General features: G+C 41.2%; 1 protein-coding gene across 6 annotated transcripts in view; it reads right to left on the minus strand.

Annotated features, from left to right (window-relative positions):
- LOC128873657 (leucine-rich repeat-containing protein 4C-like) overlaps nt 1–19,500 on the minus strand; it is a 260,823-nt gene that overhangs the window by 104,052 nt on the left and 137,271 nt on the right. The window contains exon 1 of one of the 6 annotated variants that reach the window (XM_054117366.1): nt 7,417–7,665. The exons of the other annotated variants lie outside the window; for them this stretch is intronic. The gene's annotated coding sequence lies outside the window, so the exon portion shown is untranslated. Of the gene's footprint in view, nt 1–7,416; nt 7,666–19,500 lie in introns of those variants that run through there. 6 annotated transcript variants of the gene reach the window in all.

A 19,500-nucleotide genomic window follows, 5' to 3' on the forward strand; every position in this document is an offset into this window, starting at 1 on the left:
AGAGAGAGAGAGAGAGAGAGAGAGAGAGAGAGAGAGAGAGAGAGAGATCTGATTTTTTTCATAGAGGTGACGAATAATACAAATTGCGAGGGTTTCCTATTTTTATAAATTTAAATAAGAGAATCGTCGAAGTTTTAATATTCAGGAATTTTTTTATAAATGTATATAAAAAAATGTTTTAAAAATAATGCAAGATAAAAATTGTGCAAGATAATTTGGCCCGGAAAATTGATCGACGATAATTTGTCTCATTCAGTTTGGTTTAAATACCTCGATTATAAATAATTTAAAAGAGTCACAAATGTCGCAGGTATCGTTTCGATATTCGCTACATTTAACCTAAATGACTCTAATGAAAACAGATTACAGTTTAATATGCATACATATTGCAGTCTGATTTCTATGAAATTATTTAGATTCATTAATGGTTCACAAATTGATATCGAAACGGATCCAAAGTTTAACGTTCATTAAAGTTAAACAAATGTTTTATTCATTGGATTTCTAACAAAACAACATACAATGCGAGCTCGATACAGTCGAGTCTCAATCGCGTTAATCATTAATAATATTGTCGGAAGAGAAAGAACAACACGGAACGAGAATGAAGCTGACGTTAATTATATCTATAAAAAAAAAAAAAAACCATTACCTTCGTCATAAAGATTATGGAACCTATTTATTTGTATCCCCAATATTTCAACACAAATTACATCTATTTCTACGATTCTTTCTGTAACTCCCTGTTTGTGGAACGCGTCTATCGAATAAAAAGAAATTCTACGGGTAATCGACGTAACTAGCGAACTAGGAAGCTTCAAGATCTCGCGCTTCTTCGTCCGAGTAAATAAAGCTAGAAAATTGCGAGTCGGTCGCAAATACGTATTTATAAATAGTCGATGACACGTTCGAACGTAAAAGTAATCAAGAGACGACACGCGCTGGCGGAGGGAACAGAGAGAACGGCAATAATGAATCCCGAGCACAGCTCGGTGGAGTCGAAAATAGGCGTTTTACACGAACGAAGCGGAGAAGAAAGGAACGGAAATAATGGGGGGGAGGGATTTCTTTTTATTTTCGCGGGTGTCCGTGCGCGTTTAGCTCGTCGATATAAAAATCATCGGGGAAACGATTCGAAGCGTATCGATGGCCCGATAACGAGTCGATTACACGCGTACAGTTACGTAAATATGCGACGATGAAAGCAATGGTGGCTGCGACGGGAACGCCTGGCAGGCATAAATTACATTTGCATCTTGTACCGTATTTTCTACACGGGAATAGGTGCAGCGAGAGGTATGCAGATAAGGATATGAATAATATTTCATATTCCGAAATTAAGCGGATCGCCTAATCTCGCGACTTTTGTCATTCAGATGGGAAGGCGAGATCAACTGCGACCGAAATTGGAGCGGAAAAGGTCCGGAAAACAACACGTTAAAAATGCGCTGAATCGAAGGAATTCAATTCTCGTTAAAAATTTGTTTTTAGTTAGAAATAAATTACCACTATTCATCGCCCTTTATATATAATATTTTCCAGGTTTTGGTGGATAATGTTTAATATTCTGACAGAATCAACTGCTGTAATATCGGAGCCAATCTCTCATAGAATTATTCATCAAACGATTTCATCCGTACGAATCAACGATGAGTAACCGAACGTGAAAATTGAGCATATAATTTCCCAGCGATTCATATTACAATTTGCACAATCAATTTTCCATAGTGTTGTTCTGTAAATGTTATCCTACATAATGCATGAAATTATTTGATTATCTTTCAGTTCTATTTGAATATGCTCCGGGGGAAATTACTTAAATATCCGTGTAATATTTTGACGCAATTCAAAATGTCATACGGTCAAATTGGTGACATTATGCGATTACTATATTTATCCTTGGCTTTCGAGTAAATATCTTAATAGATTAATTTCTAACCAATTCTTTGAAAGGTTAAGCTAAGTATGGATTTTTATTTGCGGTCAAGTTTCCTGTACCCGTGTCTCCAAAAATAAAACGTCCAATACGTGGATAATTTAGGAACAAACGAGTCTCTGATAACTACGATAACGAACGCGGCACCAATCCTCGCGCGACGAGTTTAAAACATTAACATCAATGTAACAATTTCTGACACACAAAGGGATAATCCAGTGCAATTATGTGTCAAGGAACGCCGCGCGACGACGAACGAGAAAATAGAGGCGAATTTAACGCGAATAGGAGTCGACAGAGAAGCGAAAATTAATCCCGGAGAACCTCTGTTCTATCGAGCTTCGAAAATCACTCGCTGAAAGATTACGGGGGACTTTTGATACAAACTTTCCCTGGATAAATTCGACGATCTCCAACTACAACAATAATCAACTATTAAAATGTCCCGTTTTAACATTACCCAATAATGAAGAGATTATTAATCGAGTTTTACGCTCGACCAGCAAACGTCAGGGAAAACAATGAAATTTGATGGTTAATTACGAGAAATAAAATTTTAACGAAACGCGAAGATAGTAAAAATAACAAAGAAAGAACGTAACTAAGACTTGAAGAAAAGGCTCACTTCGGAGTAGCGTGAGAGTCAACTTCGTGCAGTTTCATCCATGGCACACTTTTTGCGCAGCCTCTTGCCACAAAATATCTTTAAACGGATATTACACCATAATATAAATGCAAATACGTACAAGACACGGCCCCAGGACCGATTTCCATTATTACGTAGGTCGTGGAGGTACCATTCCGCGAATTGCCGGCGGTCGGCGATATAAAAGTTTCCCAAGGTAAAGGAGAAGATCAGGTAGACAGATAAATCATATTACGTCGTAAGACGCACGGGAATGGAGAAGAAGTTTCAAGTAGGCAGCACACTTATAAATAATTAATAACTCATAATGCATAATACAGGAGACAGCGAGGAGACCGACTCGTCGAAGAGGGGAAAATGATGCGACCAGAGGGAAGGGGATGCTCAGAGGGAGTACACAATATGCCCCGAGAGATCCGAAAGGAAAAGCTCGCCCATAACAGGCAAAAGAAACGAAGATTAATCGACGTGAATCCTTTCTTTTTTTTTCTTACCTCCCTTTCTCTGTCTATCTATCCGCGCGTCCGCTCATTCCGAAGCGTGCTTTTTCGCTGGAAGCGGAGGCGTTTGGAGGAACCGACCATAAAATAGCAAACCTTTTCCAAGGAAATTTATCGAGCTATCGGGGAAATCTGGCGTCGCAGAAACGATTGGTCGCTTCGGGTAAAAAGCTCAGCGAAAGTAAAACAAAAAAAAAAAGGGAGAAAGAATGGAGAGTAACGTTAAGGACTCTCGTCGCGAGAAGGCGAACCTCGACGAAGCAAAAAAAAAAAAAAAAAATTTAATCGGCAGTATGGAAAGTGAAAAATACGGTCGCCAGGCGTCGGAAAAACCGGAACACGCCTCGATTCTTGGTCCCGTGTCAAGTTCCGCGTTATTTTCCCGCCTTTCGTCGTATTCTACCCTTGAATATTACGCGCGAAACTCGAGCGGATATACTTATCGATATTTAAAATTATTACGAGGCGGGTGAGCGACCCGGTTACGCCCAGACCGTTGGATGGTCAGAGTCAACTTTAACCATCAGATTTTACGGCTCGAAATAAAGTTTGGAAGTTCGCGGAGGGCAAACTTCCGTCGAAGCGTTTGGAAACGTTAACTGGGACCTCACGTCCGAGACTTAAATTGTCCCTACGTGTGCGTTAGGGTGGGCCTTGGCTGTACTTGCAGGAACATTGTTGGTAGAGGATACGTAGCCTCCTGAAAAATGTATCGTTTGGTGCGGGGAGGAAATTTGAGTAAAACTTGATGGAACTTGACGAAACTTGATGAAGCGTGTAAAAGTTCATGCTTAAATTTTGAGAAAAAAAATTGTACACGTTTCATCCTGCACGAATTAAAAAAAGACACTACGTCTAAATATGCAATTGAAAGTATTCATAAAATACACGATAAGTACGTTCCGTAGTTAAGAAACTGTTAAAAGGTTTCCCCGACTAGCCAAGGCCAGGTAGACCACTAGAATTGGATGACGAAGCTCTAAAGTCTCTAATCGAAGTAGAACCGCGTTCAACCGCAAAGAAAGTAGCGGAAAGACTGAATTCCATCAACGGTAATAGTGTGTATCAAACACTTAACGATGATTGGAAAAGTATCGAGAGTTGGGAAATTGGTTTCGCGTGAACTGTAACCAACTGTATCAAACGCGTGAACATTTTGGTTTCATTGTAAACCCGACAACAGAGAGAACACAGAGAAAACGGTCGATAACAATCGAATGAAATAAATAACAGGCTTAAAAATGATCATCTTTTGTAATCGATATATTAGGTTGGCCAAAAAGTCCGTTCAGTTTGTGGTGCAGTGAATGTTTCAATGAAATCCAAAATACTATACTCAACGAAAATTAATAAAATCAACTTCATTTTCAACTGATTACGATAAATCTAAAGTACTTTTCAGTTTCAAAATCTTGACCAGAGTTTCTCTCTTTTTTGGAGAAAACTGCAGTCGAAAATGTTTGGAAAGTCCTGCTTCGAACGTTTACTTTCGAATTTTGAGTCCTGGCGCGCGGTCGAGGACGGTCACATTTCGTCAGGTGGACCCACCCATGAGCGACGGTCACTTTCGGATATTAGGTTTCGGGAAAAAGAATTCGTCGACGGTCCGGGGAACGCACCTGGTGGAGCAGCCGTCCGGCAAACCAACAATTCGACCGGTCGATTCTTTTTTCTCTACAAAAGAGCGTCTCAGTGGGCAGCAATTTTTGGCCTTACCTTTCCTTAGAAGTCATTTGGATAGAAGGGAGGAGTGTGCAAGCAAGTAACGCTCGAAATACTATTCAATACCCTGGAAATCCTGGCTCGTTTCAATTCACGGGACATGCGCCGAAACGCTCGAAGTGCTCCGAAGTTTCACTCAAAATGTACCAGTGAACGAAATACCGAATATCAATTCGAAACGTATTGATGATTTAATATTTAACTATTAGTGAACATTGATACAAATTGTAATAGTGAAGGTAATACTGAATATTTATTCGCAACGTATGATACTATCCAATTCAATATTGAATATTAACTCGTAATGTATCATTGAATCTGATACTAAATATTAATTCAAATTGTATTAATGAAAGTAAAACCGAATATTAATTCAGAATGTAGTACTGTGAATGTGATATTCGATATTAATTTACAAAAATATTCTTTCTTCGTACGCTTCAATTCGTTAATAATACATCTATTACTTTTTATGCTACAAATAAAATAATATTTATAAATACTTCGATTAAACCTTGGACGTACAAACATAAACAAAGGCACTGATGCACGGTTTTGTTGGCGTATGTACGGTATTCTAATCACGATACGTTTAACATTCACGTTTTGCTTCTGTATCCTCCGATATATATTCGACTTTTTCAAAAATGAATGTACGCCTCGTCATATTTTACTCCGTTCTCCCAATTTCATTTCGGAAGCAATGCAAAATCAATACAAAATTCGCGGTTTGCTGGAACACATTCAGTATTTTCCGCTTTCCTATGTAACGTTCGATTGCGTTTTCACATTTAGAACATTATAATCTAAAACGTCTGCTGACCCAGTTCTCGCGAAAGGAAAATAATGCACGCTTCACCGAAAAAAGAATTTTAAGTCAACATTCAAAAAATTCTCGTGCTAGAATCTACTTTGTATTAATCTTCAATCTGATTTCGTGTATGTATAAACAGACAGACTTTTCATTAATTTTGTTCTCGCTGACGGTTGAGCGCGGTTTTTTTTATTAAGAACGATATTAATATTTGATCGCCTGTCTTGCCAGGTGGTAGCATTAACTTGCGTCTTACGTGGTAAAAGGACGCGATAAATAATTAACGCAACGCGAACGCGTCCTGCATTCTCAATTTCACTCGTTGCATTTTTAATCTATTAACGGTGTAAAATGAATTCACATTCACCGGGAATAATTAAAATTTTCGAATAATGCGCAACCCGGTGCCCCGTGAAATCTCCAACGGTCGCATTATAATTTTAATAATTGCGAATTACCGTGAGAAATTTAAATCTGACACGAATTCGTTTGCGCGTAAAATCTGCCTATTACTTTCAATCGATAAAACTTTTATCTTATCGTGGCTTCGACGCATCGAGGTTGCCTATAGCAGGGTTCGTGAATATTTTTCAATCACACGTAACTTTTTGTAGTATCTTTGACTCTTCGAAGTACGAATTTTTAAATTAAAAAAATCCCAATTGTACAGAGATTTTCTTCAATTAAAATATAAAAAAAAGCAGTGTATCAATTTTTCAAGGTGGATTGAACGTGATACATTAAATGAAGTAATTAATTTTTCATTTTTTTTTCAGACCGTTTACACACATCCTACGGAACCACTATGCATATAGTATTCCACGAGCGCGCAGTTTGGGAAACGCTGGTCTAGAACAAAGCGCGGAAAATTGAAAGTAAACGAAAATTACGCTGACAGGAAATAGAGTTTACGAAACGGGAGGAAATTCAGATGAAAGGCCATTGTGGTCAATAGAAAGGAGTGATACATAATAGAAGAATGTGCTACGAGTTCGGTCGGTTCTCAATATAAAGTCAATAAATTCACCGATATGTGAACGTGAAGTTACAAAGCGACATCTGTCCCCGTTTGCGGAGTGCACAGATCTACGCGATAGAATAACAGCCAAAGAACGAAGAGAAAAATAGCACTGGAATAACTGTACGCGAGATCCAACCTCGATCCTGTTGATTACTGCTTTACGTGCGTTTCTTCTTTTCCATTTCTCGAACATTTCCACCGATAAATTCCAAAATGGACGTGAAATTCGAATGAAGTAAAAGAAAAGAAAATCAATTGTTCACAAAAAGGGGGTCACGTTAAGAATTATATTTTCTACAATCGATTCGAGAAATTAATAATCACATCAAAAAGATCGAATTGCCAGAAAATCGTGCCTAGTCGCGATCACCAGTTTCGATCGAAATGTCTCCTCGATGACGCATGGCGGTACGAAGTTTTATCTAGTTAGCAGAGAAAAATTTTAAAATCAAGTGTCTCTTCACGTGGAAATTGGATTTTGTGATGCCCAAGCTAATAATCTCGATGTACTGGTAAAAACTGGTGTTCATTGAAACGTATTCGTGCAAACACGGTTCATATAGCATCGCGGGGTTTTTAATAATACTCCAACATGCGTTTAAAATACACGATGATAAGGATGGCCATTAGAAACGTTTACATGCGTATTTCTCTTAGTTTATTACGATTATTAAATATTGCACACACGATCGATACCTTCTGATTACATTTAACTAATAATATTTCCACGTCAGATAAAAGCAAACCTGTCGTCACTTGTTTACGACAAGCACTTACCGCAAGTCCTTCGGGAACCGATGAAAATCAGCAGCTGCATAAAACTCGAACCGAAGTGTACCACTGCGCACATTATCCGCGCTCACATCCAAAATCAACCTAACGTGGAACAGAAGACACTCACTGGGATCGTTGTTCACTCTCCGAAGCACGAGGACCGAATAACCGCTGTCATTCTCTGCGCGTTCCCGATTTCTACCCGAATCAACGGCTAATCCTTCGGAAAGGATCACTTTGTGACGTACGCAAACAAATACCCGCGTAATAACGAACGACGTCGACCGTCGACGAGGAAAGCCACGGAAAAACCCAACGAAACGAACACAGTTCATTAGAGGTAAACAAACGCAGACTTCGAGAACCGCGGTCCAAGTAACGGTCCATGGAGGCAGGCACACCGACGCGACTGGATTGTCAGACAGCAGAGCCATCTTGCGAGGGATCGAGCCTGATCGAGGGATCACGGAAACTGGTGGAGGGGGGAACCGCGCGTAACAAAGAAACGAACGAAAGGTATGGGCCTGTTCGAGGGCCTCGTCCCTTCCTCGAATTCCTCGGCCAAGGATCTGTTTGTTTATTTAATTTACGGGTAACGCGCTCTGTGACACTATAAACACGTTTATACGATTTTAATGTAGATTTTAAATGTCTATCGAAGAAGTTCGTCTAAATTAATCGATGGATTTGATGCTTCCAAACAAATGTGAAGATCCCCTAAAATATTGCCTTAATAAAAATATATATATGGACGAAAGACTGTGGTCATCCCAGGCATCAAAAGGACCCAAAACTATCTAATTTAAGTCCACTAAACCGTAATCGGATTTTCAAAGAAACGCAATGGGATGATATTATCTACTCCCCTATAGAGAGCTAATTTCCAGAAGAATCTTGCTTGCATCAATGGCTGCGGATCGGTTAAATACGCGAAATGCCGGTGATTCCACGGATCTTGTTCGATCGTATCGTAACAACCATATCGCAGATAACCGTGGACGTCACCATTCAGATATTCGGCTCCGCGGATATCCGGGTACTCGAGGTCTCGCCTAAGTACCGTTCTCGAGATGATCGGCTACCCGTTCCGCTCGGCTCGCGAACGTCGAAGCAAAAGCGAAGCGGAAGTTAATCGACGGGAATCCCCTTTTTATCGGCTCAGAGCATTTTGTTCAGCGCGGGATGAAATCATTTAAAGAAACGACGACGGCCAGGATTCCCAGTTATCGATGGAATTTCGCTTTTCGAGCAGGCTACGGTTACAAGGAAAAAAAGAAAACCTTTGAGGAATCGAGCAACCGTTCGCGGAGATCGAATAAAACCGGCGGACGAGAGGGCGCCGCGCGGGGGTGGATAGAGATCGGGGTCGGGGCCGGTACATACGTCGACTTTAAAAGAGAAAAGCCGTGGAAAATGGAAGACCTGAGAGATCGATGGGTGCCAGAAAAATGTGCACCGAAATTTATATAACGAGGAATTCCATTATGCCAGGCTCGATACCCTTGGAGCTAACGGCGATGGCGATGGTGCTAGTATCGGAATATCGAACGGCGTGCTTCATCGACCGAGATAAGATCCGTTTACATTTCGAACCTGCACCCACACCTTTTCCTCGTCTTGCCGGGCCACTTCCACCCCCCCCCCCCCCCCCGCACTCGTGGTCGTGCATGAATCACGATATCGTCTCGTAATTTAACTGAAAACCAATTTTTCGTTTCGCCAACGCCCCTCGTCGTTCGTCCTTATAGCGGATCTAGCCGTTGTCCGCTGGATCCGCCGTTTCACGAGATAATGGAGGACCCGTAGACGGTCAAGATAGAACAATGAATAATGCGGCGCAGAGCAGATTCGAGCGGCGTAGAGTAACGTTTAGAAGCCGATTTTAGATGGAGAAGAATGGGGAGGGGGAGCGAAATCTCGGCTCGTTGTTTTGTGCACGATAAACGCGGAGGGAGGAAGGGGGACAAGGCTGGCACGCCGGAAATGTACCGTCCATAGGATGCTGATGAAAACCCCGACAGGCTGAAAGGGAAGGAAGAACGACCGTGTTACGGTACCGTGAAGAGTATTGACCGAACAATTACCGACCTATTTGAATTAAATGCTCCGCGAGATTTCTGCTCGTCCAGCATCCAGATTAGAGCACTCTCGGGGACACTCGGCGGGGGCTCGAATTAGAACAAAGATGCACGACAAATGCCGGGCAAGAGGCGACGATGGGGGTCGCGAAACTCGTTTATTTATCTGTCTGCGTTCGAGGTCTTGGAAACTTGGAAATTCGTTTTGTTTGTAATAACTGTTGTAGCGGTGATTTGTGTGTCTGTAGGGTGGGAGGTGAAGAGTGCAAGTTATCGATGAACAACTACATAGTGGTACAATTAAAAACACACTCGTCTACAGTAACCGTAGAAATCTCACTGTCAGATGAGAACGGAGTCTATATTTATAGGTACCACTGTTTATCAAGGCAAAAATGTAGACAGGAGCAATTTGGACAAACGAATGCCACTGTTTCAAGACGATCTAACGAAACAATTAGAATTCCACAGCAACGGGAGGAATGCCGAACGTCTGGGAGCGATAGATTAAACGGAACACGGCTGGGGACGGATCAAATACACGTGCGAATTTGTTGAATTTTCAATGAGGCGGTGTGCATTCCGATTCTTTCGGGATTTCGTTATCGTCGAACCGCCTGGTTCGACAGATGCATGCCGGAATATAGACGGTAACAGCGTCGGATTGAATTTTAACTCGAACCGCCCAGTCGCCGCGCGGAATTTTCCTTCTCCCGTCATTGAAACTAGTTTTCAAACCCCGAGAAGCTCTATGTCACTTTTAATTAGAAGCGAGTACACTGTCGCGTTTGCGCCTGCCTTTCGCACCACGACCTTACCCACGCCTCTACGTATTTTATCGATAAATAACTTAGTTCTCGCGACTGTGCTTGTCGATGCGGGCAACATGTACCCCGGGTGCATTTCGAGTTTCGAGGGAAAAGTCTGTGACCCAAATATTGAAACTTCTCCTGGAGAATAAAGCGGTTGGAAACGCTTGATTTTCTCGCGTTTCTTTCCACCAGGTTGTTTCGAGGAGCAAGTGGAACGGAGCACGGACAACCTGGCGAACATTAGAAGGAGTTCTTGCATTTGCATGAAATATATACAGGGCAAATATATACAGCATATATAAAGCAATCACTGATCCAGATCACCGACTGCCGCCCAACGCGATTTTCTCACCCGTTTAATCTGTCGTCTATAATTAACAACTATATAAACACAATGGCTAAGTCGTATTTAACCGGAACTGAATTTTCGATGGCCCCACCCGTTAATATCGGACGAGTTTAAATTCATATTACGATAATCCCCTATCGTATATAATTTTCGTTTGCGTACACGATTCCGGGAGCAGCTAATTTATGCGGCCGCTGCAGATTCAACCGATTTCAATCAAAAGGGGAATACTTAATCCAGTATTAGCCTCGTGAGCCGCTATAGCATCGCGAGCTCGTATTTTCTATCGGCGCTTGCGGCACGTACTCGCGTCACATCGATTATCACGGTCAGATGTAATAATAATAATGCCTGCTGCCGGTTTGCGAACAACGCGGAAGCATATCTGGAAACAAATTTATGATGTCAGGGATTGTTTGATGTGTACGGGCATACTGACAAATACGATGGAATAAATTGATTCGACGCGACGATTATTATTAGTGGTAAGCAGTTAATTTCGTTAATGACCATTCCATTTTTTATGTTAGTGGGATATAAGAATATTGGCTCCTCTCCGAGTTTTGGGACACCCTGTATATATATATGTTGAGGGTTTTGCCAGGGAATTGTGTAGAGTTAAGCAGACTGCATTACACTTACAACAAACATATATTTAAAGGATAAAGGGATATAAAATACTATATATACGTTACATACAAAACGGCACAATGCTGCATAGAGGGTTCACATCGCAATAGGAAGTACATGAAAGGAGGCCCGGAATTCGAACATTATTCTAACAATATAGAACCCGAATTCTTGTGGCAATTTCTTTTTGTCCTTCATAAATTCGGCAACCGCGAACACGTTGATTGGTTACGTTGATGGATGAGTATCCTTTTGTTCGTAGAAGTAAGTTTCTAGCGAGCACGTCAAAGCGCACGGTTCATCAAGCATTCCGCGCGGCGGCGATAAATTGTATAAACGTCGAACAATATAATAGAAATTTCTCGTTCCCAAGCAGTTACGAAACGGTTCGCGCGGCGATTCGTATGGGACGAAAACGAACGGTGACACGCTTTCAGGACACGCACATTAATTTTAAATAGACCCGCGAAAATTGATGTGTACACGGACGACGTGCGTGGAGCGTGCTATCCTCTGAACAATTTAAATAATTCGTACAACATTGGCTGTCTTGCGAGAGACGAAAAGAGAACAATAGAGGAACGTCAAGGATAAAGGTTTCTTGGTTATTTCATGAGTAATAAATTACCAAGCATGATCACTGCTTTGTGGTCACTGATTCCAAATCTGAACTCGAAATCTCGAAATTCAAAATACGAAAAGTGATTCGATTTAGATAAACTTGGTATACAGAGGTATTTGGGGTTGCTAAAATGTCGAGGTATGGCGACCACAGCCGTAGATGCATATATCAAACACATAGCTAGCTCACTATTTTCATTCCACCTGCACGACGAGTCTAAAATTAAATCCGCTCCCCTCTCCCATTAAACAAAGAGAAGGAACGATCGGTATTTCGCTAGATTTAATTGAAGCATGAAAATTATTCCGGATCGAGTCCGAAATTGAATCGAACGCAATTTAATTCCGGCTCAGGTAATCGGTCGAATTCTGCGACCGAATTTCATTGTTCCGCCGTAGTGCGTGAGGATTTAGATTTTAAGGGTTACACATTATATACTGTCTATTGAGAAATTTGTATTTCGATGAGAGTTAATAACATTTCCTGAATGCTGGTTTTAGAAAGTATTACTTACAACATTCAGTCAATTTTCATTACGAAATTAATGTACATCAACTTAAAATTGATAATTCTAACTCTGATATTGTTTAAGTACATAACATAGACACGATTTGAACGGATACCCTGAACGGATTACTTTCGTAATCGTATTTTACAGTCCAGTTCATGAAAAACATAAGGGATTAATTTTATGAATATAATTTCGTTCCAAAGCGGATGTCAAACTGTTATTCGTAACTTAAGCTCTAACGGGGCGAAGCAAGTGCTCGCACAACTCCCCGTCTATCAATACAACTTCCACGAAGTTCCCGTGACACTCGTAAAATTATCAAACTAAATATTCCACTGGGAATATTCTAGTCAACCCGAAAACACCACGCAGGACGACAAATCTCCCTCCTAGAATGTTTTGGCCTGAATTTCGCGTTTTATCACACGGATCGTTTCTCAAAGGACCCGTGACATTTCGAAATTGAGACCTACTCGTCGGAGTGATGATGAAAAAAAAAATAGCAAAGCTCATGCGAACGCAGCACCGGAAACACTCCGCTTCCAAGCCGTGCAATTTCAAATTTATTAAAAAAAAATTTTTAAAAAAACCCACTCCTCGGCTAATTAGTAGGCGTACAAGCGTGACTTTGCGGCCACGTTTTCTGAGTGATTTTTTTAATTCCATCCGTTTACCACCGCTACCAAGAAAACCCAACAAACGTTTTTCCTACAGTTCCAAGGAAATGCGAAAATGATTGTACGCCGCATTGCTCGAACAAAAACGTTCACGAGTGTGTAGATTATTAGGACGATGAACGTCATTGTAAAATCACCGAAATGGTTGTTTTCCTTTCGTGGTCAACCTTTTCCGGTTCTATTTACGTGTCAAAAGTTTTACAAGTGGAATTAACACGTGTCTTGGACAATCAATCGTTTCGAGTAGTCGATTTATTATTTCTAGAGAATATATAGAAAATATACGTTCGTGTAATTAATACTTTTATTTCATCTATATGGCTTCGTATGATTTAATGTGAACTTTATACATTTGCAGAACACCGTCGAGTGATAAGGCACTTCTCGCGACACGGAAGTCCTACGAGCCTCCAGAATCAAAACATATCCCGTCACTCTCGTCTACCACGTTCGCATGATCCGATTTACGCTGAAGTTATAACATCAATATTATAACTACTGTCGTTGGATGCCGTGTAAACGTTATTTAACGGTGAAGTTATTGCATCGCTGCAGTAACCCAAAGGTGTTTCACAAAGAGGTTTAGGTTACAATGTCAACGTTTAAACGACGTGTAAACGATAGCTGTGTTGGGCATGGCAATAACAGTAATATTGAACAAGATTAAAATAAGAATTTCAAGGTGGTGAGTTCAAAAAATATATTTTTTCACGTCTTTACACGTCACTGTGCTTGGACATTGATGAATGTTATATTCACGAATGTTACATTCTCCACTCGACTTTATATGTCTATCAGCCAGCTCAGAAGACAAGCCTAACTTCGTCCTGTACGTTTCGAAAGACAAAGGTAGTCAAGCGACGGATACAATCGGTCGTAGCGATCCACTTTTGATCTATCCCATCCGGTCGATGGGATCGCGGTCTCTCGATACGCTTTTCCGCGACGAACAATAAAGTTGACGGGGTCGAAATGGCGGGCACACGAAACGGCGCGTGTGTGCGCGTAGCGTGCACGTGCACGGCCATTACCATGGAAAATACCTTTCCATAAAACGAAGCGTGACAGCATTTCGAGGTACGAGCGCGTCCGTAATAATAGTCGCCCATGGCGTATATGTCGGGTAATCCGATTGATCGAGCGTTAAAGCGCGTTATTATCGCCTTACACATTCCATGCTGTGCCGTTGCACCCCCTCAGACTTGTCGTGTCGGCCGCAGTATCCGGGGTGCGTGAGCGTGCACGTACCGTGCCACGGACACGGCACTCGATCCTGCGACCTCCGTCACCCTTGTCCTGTTCTCTGTGTCTGTCCTCGACGTATCCGCGAGCAATTATGTCTACGTTGTCCCGCGTGTGTGCGTCGAGTGGTTAGGGTAGCGCTGCAAGGGGGATGATCAGGCTTTTTTCCAGGCTCGATCGGAGGGAAACATTAATTTTTCCATTATACCTGCTGGAACTGGTGCTGGAACGAACCTCTGTCCACGAGGACGTTTATACAGGTTCTAGTTAATCCATCCATTGATGGCAGTGGTATCCTGGGTGCTAGTGTTAAAGAAAATATTGAGAGGAAGGCAGAACTTCGGAGCTGAAAATTTCTACTATAATAGAGGTTTCTATGACTTGTAACTAAAGAATAAATATTTCTCTAAAGAAGTATGTATACTTGCTACAAAAGAAGTTCTCACGTTATATTTTAATCTAGAGAACAATACAAATTTGTGAAAATAACTAAAATAACTATTTTGTACCCTAACTACGCGGCTTCATAACGTACTAACGTATTACATTTTGCATATTTTTACATATTTTAAATATTTTGCATATTCCGCGTACACTCGTGATACGTTCATTATTTAACAAAATTTAATCATGCAACATTCATTATCTACTTGGAAATGAGATATTTTGTCGTGCATTAATACCGTTCGCAATGAAACCATTAATAAGTATACAAGAATAATTACGTCAGGCAGGTGCAGACACTTTTTCCTGGAAAAAGTTTCCTTTTCCTGTTTGCACCTGTCTGACCGCTTTTATTCTTGCGTACTTATTTATGAGCTACAGGTGGATACATTTTAAAATTATCTTTGTGCAATATTAATGTACAGCATGTTTATTCGTTCCGAGTATTCTCAGCCGGTCTCAGCGATGATGTGTAATTTTCTTTCGCCGTGCATTGAAATTCGTCAAACAAGACACTTGTTTACATGAACAATGTGTGCTCAATTAAAGATTGATCAGTTATCGACGATTCGTTAAACGAACGTTTAACACGCAAGGGAGCGGACATGTTAGCTCTGAAACGGTGGTAAAAAGCTATTGTCCGTTTCAGAAATGAGAGTGATTTGTTTCAATTGTGCGCAGTTGGGAATATAAATGGTTGCTAATCAGCCGAGTGTTATTGAATTGATTATACACGATTGTTGCAAAATTTTCCTTTATTTTAACAATCGAGTGTTTATTTTGCTTTCGTTTGCAGTAACGATTGTAACTTTAAAAACAGAGCAATTTGGCATCGTTTGACAGAGCGCCACGAAGATGAGGACAAAATGTTTATTCACGGACTAGTATATTCTTTATTCATTAGATACATACTTTGCACTGGAACGATTCAGATTTAAAAATATAATACTACGTTTATGATTTTCACGTTGCAATAACAACAATTCGACCCAAATAAAAATGTACTCCAATAGCCTGTACTTCTTCGATGAAAACATAAAAATAGAGGAACTTGATATGGTTGATGGTTTCGGAGATAAAAATTCATTTTTGCCATTGCACGAAAATCGAGAAAAATCGTGCGTTTTAACATTTTGTATTTTTCAAATAAATCCGAAACGAACGAAATGATGACTAGAATCACCACTCGTTTTCACGTGAGCTGGAATATGTTCCCATTTATACAAAATCATTGACCTCGAATATAGAAAGCGATGAATTTATTGTGGAAAGATTTTCATATCTATATTTCTTTCAAGGGTTGATTTTAGCAGAGTTGATAACGATCCAATTGCGATAGCAAATTATTGATTTTGTTCCTTGGCTTTGATACTTTCGTTATCAGAAAGAAAAAGTAATGAGTGCGCGAATTGCTAAATTTGCCCGTGCGTTTGTGCGATTCCATGGTTTGATCCCTCTCCAAGTAATCCTGGCAGATATCAAGCGATCTGCCACGCCACTCGTAAACTGTTCTCCGTTTACGGGGTCGGCTTAACAATTCCGATTCGCGGCGTCATACCCCGCGGATAACGAGCCCTTGTATCCTGCGTGTGATCGCGAGTCATAAATTAGGCTATTCGCTTGGTGGATGCGCGTTTGCGCGATTTTGGTAGCGAGTATGCACAAATAAAATAATATAACGCCATACAATCGGCCCACACCAAATTGAGTTAAAAGTAGTTACCCATTCGCATGCCTGAGAGGTGTACTTAGACTACAATGTCAAACTTTGCCCACGTCTGGGAGTATTTGCACCGCCAAAGGGTTAATATACCCCCGCATAGAGGTCAAACCCTCGCACGCATAGACGTACGGCCTCGCCGCGAGATTCCAAACGCGAACCCTTCCGACTTTCCGTAATTGCAACGAGTGGCAAAATAGTTTCTCTTCTCCGCCCACGTCCGCCAACTCTTCGCCGAAAGCTGCGCGCGTTTCGTTTCCCAAGCGCCAAGCCTTTTCCTCCCTCCCTCCTCTCTATCCGGCTAAAATCGAGTTACCTGTCGGCGTCGATCGAAGTGTACCCGCCGACGATTGTGTGTGCCCCTCTCCCGGCCTTACCTGGCCGTTTAATGCGGCCAATGAAATTTCAGGGACGTAATTGCCGCGGTAATTAGATAATTGTGTAGCAGACTTTACGATCGGTCGTCGGTGAATTCGTAACGAAATAATCGCCCCTATAAAAGCCCGTGGCCTTAAATGCATTTACGTAGCTGGCGTCGGGGGAGAAGAGTTTTCCTCGGTGTCGAACGGTTCTTACATTGTTCCACGAGGCTGGTCCGCTTGAAACCGAGAACGAGGAAGTCGTTCCACCGAGTGGATTGGTCAGGCTACGATTGATTGAATTCGCTTGCTTTGGCAAACGAGGCCCCCGCGCCCACACGGTCCGACAATTTCCGGGCGCGGTGTTTTTATCAAGTCGGTGGCGCTAGTTAAACTCTGGCACCCGCGTTCTCGCCCGTTTCTTTCCAGTTCCGGGATACCGTGTACCGTGGCCAGTCATCAGCCAATTTTCCGCGAGAAGAATTCATTTATGTATTGGGAACTTGGCTGCTGTGCGTTGGAGAGGATTAACTTCACCCTTCCTCGACTATCTTAGTCTCGCTGCTGCTGGATTTGGTTTCTGTGTAGCTGGTATTTTGATTGTTTTTCATTTTCAGAAAATTTGGAGAAATGCAGACCACCTTAATTTCACTACTTTCAGTATTCATAATCCTTCTTTATATATTTTTCATTTTTCACAAAAAAGATTCATTCATCAAAATAAATCAATAATTCGATCATGTAGTTACACGTGAATCAAAGCCTGAGATTTTATGGCACGATACTAATAACAGAATCAATGGTTTCTCGCGTTTATTAACGAAACACGAGTAACAGTCAGGGGAAAATGCTCGACCAAAACTTTCGTGGGTCACGCTCTCGTTCGATCATAACATATAGAAGCTAATTATTCTCGGGGCACATTTAATCGCTTGTATAAATAAATATAATGTAATTAATTCGTGAGATGAAGCGCTAATTAATGAATGAAAAGTGAAATAATCGCGTGGCGTTTAAGTACGATGGTTATTCCGTCGGATATCCTGCGAACCAAACGGTGCCGAATTATCTCGAATAAATGCAGATCAACGGAGAACAAATTAATATTTATACATAAGAAGACATTACTTCAGATGAGAAGAGTTTCGATCGAGCTTCGAGAAACGAAAAATATTGTTGCACTCTACAAACAATGCGCACTCACGTTCTGCAAGTACAATCCTCAAAATGCATACCTAATCCCTCAAGAATTAATTTCTAGAGAATCGTTACTACTCTAAGATATCACGAGCCAGATGCAACAATTTGCATGAAACGTTTCCTATTATCTTTAATCTCGTCTTATTTGATTCTTCCTGATTGAAGTGCTTTTCAATTTCAACGAGGGAAGAGATTTCTTTGTTGAATTGAAATAAAAAAAAAGAAAAAGTAAAAAGAAAAAGGAAAGGAAAACCCTCAAAGCGTAGATCGTACCAAAGAGTTGCCGAGACCACGAGGAAAGCGAAGCCTCTGAAGACAACACTGCTCTAGTATACGCAGAAGCGTACAAAGAAACGGTTCTCGAGCATTTTCTTACCGTGAGCGTTATGTATGGAAGGCTTTGAAAAATCGCTCGACCGCGAGAACAAAGCGCCGGAAATTAATTCTTGGACCCCGGGTCGGCTGGCAACGTCGTCGATCGAATTCAATGAAACGCCGCGGTCGAGCCAGATTCCGCTATCCTAATTTCGCGAGAACAGCGTAAAGAGCCAAAAGGGGATATTTACGTGCCCTCTCTGCGGCAGCCGCGCCAGGAAACACGCGGTTGCGCGTCCACCCCCGCGACGAGAGTTTAGAGCGTGGAGAGGAAGGCTACCTGAGTGTAATGTTTCATGCTTGACATTGCTACCGGTAACGTAATCTGCCATCGTGGAACGGAAAAACGGGCCAACCGTTGGACGTCGAACAGGAAAGCGTAAAGGGGGCAGAAGAGAGATAGCGGAACAGTATCGAGCTAACCGATGTACGTCTGGAAACGTATGAGTCCGCGTAAACGAAGAACCATTAATCAAAATCCGACCCCCGGTGTCGTTCGGTATCATTGAAATCAGAACAAACGCGTCCCACGTGCACGAGTTCCCATATTAAATGTGGATATATCACGCCACGGACGGAGAATCGGGCGCGTTTCGTTGTTCGAGATCTCCGTGAACGACGATACAAGGGTGGAGGATGCGATAGGGATGTTTCTGGTGTCCTAATGCGTTTGAAAAATAATTACAACGATTTCGTCGAGGAAAATGTTATATTCTCTCGACGAACGAATTTTAAATGGATCTTTCGTTTGTTTTACATGCAATACACATCCGATACTTACAAACTAAAGCAATCTTCATTTATGAATCAATTTTGGTATATAAATATACTGTCTCATTTTAATATTTTTTGTACATTTGTTTAATTCTGAAAGTTTAAATTATTATTGGGCTCTCAAATGACGGTAATTTTTATGATACCATCAATTGAGTTAAATCTACACGTTTGTGCATAAATATCTGAACACCTACAGTGTTATTACTGAAAATAGATATTTTTTATATACAGACTTTATTAAATTTATTAACACGCTAAGTCAATCAATAGACAGATAAACGAGGTGTATTT

Source organism: Hylaeus volcanicus, chromosome 3 (genome assembly GCF_026283585.1).
Source record: "Hylaeus volcanicus isolate JK05 chromosome 3, UHH_iyHylVolc1.0_haploid, whole genome shotgun sequence".
Classification (NCBI taxonomy): domain Eukaryota; kingdom Metazoa; phylum Arthropoda; class Insecta; order Hymenoptera; family Colletidae; genus Hylaeus; species Hylaeus volcanicus.